Source organism: Microtus ochrogaster, chromosome 10 (genome assembly GCF_000317375.1).
Source record: "Microtus ochrogaster isolate Prairie Vole_2 chromosome 10, MicOch1.0, whole genome shotgun sequence".
Lineage (NCBI taxonomy): Eukaryota > Metazoa > Chordata > Mammalia > Rodentia > Cricetidae > Microtus > Microtus ochrogaster.
In genome coordinates this window covers 55,193,727-55,198,125 of record NC_022016.1, presented here as the reverse complement: position 1 = coordinate 55,198,125, position 4,399 = coordinate 55,193,727, and positions in this window count along the sequence as shown.

Below are 4,399 nucleotides of genomic sequence, written 5' to 3'. Positions count from 1 at the left end.
GTAAAAGGTATACCAGGAGCTGGGCAGTGGTGGTGTACACCTTTAATTCCAGCACTTGGGAGGCAGAAGCAGGCGGATCTCTGTGAGTTCAAGGCCTGCCTGGTCTACAGAGTTACAGGACAGCCAGGAATACATACCGTGAAATCCTGTCTTGAAAAAAATAAAAACAAAAAAAAAATTAAAGCCAACTACTAAGTATGGGGGGGCTGAAGGTATAGCTCGGATGGCTGGTACTTGTCTTCCTTGCACAAGGTCCTGGGTTTAATCCCCAGCACTTCATACACCTACACCAGGTGTATGATGGAAACCTATGTAATCCACACAAACAAGAGGCAGAGACGGAAGAATCAAGATTCTGGGTCATCCTTAGCTACAAACCCTGTTCTAATACAGCTTGGGCTAAGACGCTGTCTTCAAAACAACAGTTACTAACCGTGTTAACCATGTATATTGCCTGATGGAAGGAAACTATTAGGAACAGGAAAGCTAACCAGAGCTAGTGATGTCCCCAGAGAGACTGTAGGTGAAGCGTAGTACAAACTCCTCAACCCCTAAAGACATCCTAGCCAGACTACAGGACTGGTTTTAGTCAAGAGCCGAAAACAGGGACTGGAGTTGGCTGAACAATTAAAGAGAAAATACTGCTTTCCAAAGGACCTGAGTCCAATTCCCATTGCTTAAATCAGGTGACGCACAACTGCCAGTATCTCCAGGGATATTCACATCTCTGGCTTCTGTGGGCAGCAGCATTCCAAGACCTGTACTCACACACATTAAAAAAAAAGCCTGGCTTTGTCTCTTTTACCCCCATTTATTTTGTTTTTTTTTTTGGGGGGGGAGAGAGTTTGGCTGTGTAGACCAGGCTAGCCTTTACTTGCTTCCATTCACCTGCCTCTGCCTCCCAGGTGCTAGGATTACAGATATACACCTCCACCGCTGGGCCAGCCTCCTCCTTCTGACAACTCTCCTCCAGTCCCACCAACCTGAGAATAAAAATAGGTCCTCAATTACTAGAATTTTCTGTGTGTCATTCATTAAGAAGTGCTATTTAATTGCAGAGGCAGGAGCAAACAGATCTCTGTGAGTTCGAGGCCAGTCTGGTCTACAGAGTGAGTTCCAGAACATCTAGGACTGTTACACAGAGAAACCGTCTCGAAAAACCAAAAAAGAAAGAGAGAGAGAGAGAGAAGAAAGGAAGGAAGGGAAGAAGAAATAAAAAGAAAGAAATAAAGAAAGGAAGAAAGAAAGAAAGGAGGGAGGGAGGGAGGGAGGGAGGGAGGAGACAAAACTCTAAGCAAACTCCTTCAGAAGCACATTATTAGCCTTACACTAACACTTGTGTGGTATATCTTCATTTTTCATGGTGAGGGAGGGAAACTGAGGCTCAAAGATACAGATTACACGTTCAGGATTTAGAATCTACAGTCAACTGATTCCAGAGAGGAGATTCTTAACAACTATTTACCGATCTCCCCAAACCCTCTACCAAGTCCAGAGAAACCAGGAAGCCACTCCCTCCTCTGACCCATGGAAAGGAGGGAGACAACCTAAGAGTTCCCTTTCGCAGTAGGATTTCTGACCAACTGCATCTCCGGTTCTCCCGCTAAACTGCTCTCAAGACAGAGGGAACAATCCATCCAGAGTCAGAGGACCAGAGGAGGCACTGGCACCAGGGACTGGGCACAGTCCCTGGTGTCTGGGTGTGGAAACCGAGGCCTTGCCTCTCCCATGTCTTTCCGCCGGCAAAGTGACCATCGCCGAGGCGGACGCTGGCCCAGCCTGGCCAAGCCCTGGCTCTCGGGTATGGTTCAGGATCAGAATGAGCGGAAGCTAGAACTCCCACTTGGACCACTCAGGGAGAGCCACCCACAGCTAGGGAGAGCGGGGCATGTGTCTCGTGTCCGTTCGCCCCAAGCAAAGAGAGAGGGTCTGCCCCTCCGCTCAGCCGGGGTCCAGGGAGTTGCTGGGCCGGGCGGTCCAAAGCTGGCTGAGAAAGACAACCGTGCTTGCTACCCACACCAGGTCCCCCGAGTCAGCCCTCCGAGGTCCCCCCAACCAACTTTTCCCCCAAAACCAACGAAAGCCGGCCGGATGCTGGATTCTCACCTGGCACCGGGTTCCAGCTGCCGAAAACGGGCTGCGCGCACCGACACGCCCCCCTTTCATTCACCTGCGCCCTCCGGTGAGAGGCGGGGGAGACGGCCAATAGTGGGAGACCTTAGGCTGACGAAGGCGGGCCCTTCAGCCTGCAGGTTCGTCAATGGTCCCAGCACCCACCTCTGGAGGATGCGCTCTGAAAGCTCCAGCATTGATGGGGTGATGGGAGTTGTGGTCTCAGCGCTCTCTTTTCAGGAAAGAGCTAGTGGACAAGACTACAAGTACCAAGATGCCCAAGAGGATAAGAATCAGCGCTGGAAAAAAAAAAAAAAAAGAAAAGAAAAAAAGAAAGAAAGAAAGAAAAGAGAAACAAAAAGGCAAAGCCCTTAATAAGGCTGGAGAGGTGAACAGGTAGTGAGGTAGTTAAAAGCATGTACTACTCTTGCATAGCGCCTGAGTTCAGGCTCCATCACCGTCAGGCTGCTCACAACCACCTGTAACTTCAACTCCATGTAATCTGATGCCCCTTCTGGCCTCAGGGGCACCTACATGCATGTACACATACCCACACACAGGCATACATATACACAATTTTTTTAAATGTTAAATTAAAAACATAAAAATAAAATGAGTGGGGTAAATAAATGGGATAAATGATTATCCAAAAGTAAAGTGCTTTATGCACAAGCATGTAGACCAGGCTAGCCTCAAACTCACAGAGAAGGCTAGCCTCAAACTCACAGAGATCCATCTGCCTCTGCCTCCCAAGTACTGGGATTAAAGGCATGAGACACCCTCTAAACTCTCCCAACACACACACACACACACACACACACACACACACACACTCCCACTTCCTACCCCTGTCATGAAGACCCAAGTTTAGATTCCCAGGATCCTCAAAAAAGCCAGGTACGGAAGTTACCCTGGTGTTGAGAGGAAGAGAGAGGTGCATCCCAGGGGCTCAGTGAAAATGTTAGTTCGTTCCAATAGATAAGTTCCAGTATCAGCAGGAAACTCGGTCTCAGAAAACAAGGAGCAGAGTGATGGAGGAAGATGCCGGCCATCGATCGTTGGTCAACACACACACACATGTGAACACACACACATACGTGCTCACACACACACGAACACACACACAGGTAAACACACACAAAGATAAACACACACAAAGACAGGTAAACACATACGTACATAGGTGAACACACACAAACAGGTGAACACGCACGTACAGGTGAACACACAGGTGAACAAACACACAAAGGTGAACACACATGCACAGGTGAACATATACACACACATACACTGCTTTGTTTTGTTTTAAGCTATGAGGCAACAGAAGCCATGGTCAGGAAGAAATTAGATTCTTTCTCTCACAGGTTTGACCAAAATGTAAATACATCCAGTTTTTAACTTTTCCTTATTTCTTCCGGAATCCATGTGCATGTCTGGTGACTGTGGAGGCCAGGGAGGGCTTTGATCCCCTGGAACTGGAGCTACAAACTGTCTTGAGGAACCATGAAGAAGCTGGGAATCACACCCAGGTCCTCTCTGCAAGAGCCGCAGTGCTCTTAGCCACAGAACCAACACTCCAACCATACTGTAACAGACAAGGCTTAGAATGTATCATACAATGCTTTTTTATTTTTATTTTCTCTTTTTTGAGGGAGGATTTCTCTGTCAGCCCACAGGAAGCCACTGAGAGCCCTGTCTCTGTGCGCCAGTGAGCCTGAGAGACTGAGGGATTAAAATCCACACCCAGCTTCTTGTCCAGAACTTTCCTTAGCTTTGTCAGGCTCTGTGTTTGGATATTTGAGCACCATGCTGGGCACTATATGTTGATTTTTTTCTTTTTCTTCTTACTATCTTTCTTTCTTTTTTGAGACAGGGTTTCTCTGTAGCTTTGGAACCTGTCTTGGAACTCACTCTGAGATCAGGCTGGCCTCGAACTCACAGAGATCAGAGATCTGCCTGCCTCTCCCTCCCAAGTAGTGGGATTAAAGGTGTGCACCATCACTGCCTAACTGATGAATTTTTCTTTGGGCCACCAGTCCACCAGAAAATGACACAGAAAGTTATTGTTAATTATGAAAGCTCGGCCTATAACTTGGGTTTGTCCTTCTAGCTCTTATAATTTAATCTATGTTTCACCTTGTAGCTTTTTATCTCTCTTCCATCGTGCACCTCCTGCTTCGTCTCTGTGTCCTCTGGCGTCTCTCTCCAGCCCCCAAAGGTGGAAGACTTCAATTTCAGAGGAAATTGTTACACAACACTAACTGTTAACTATTTTCTCCTGAAAAAT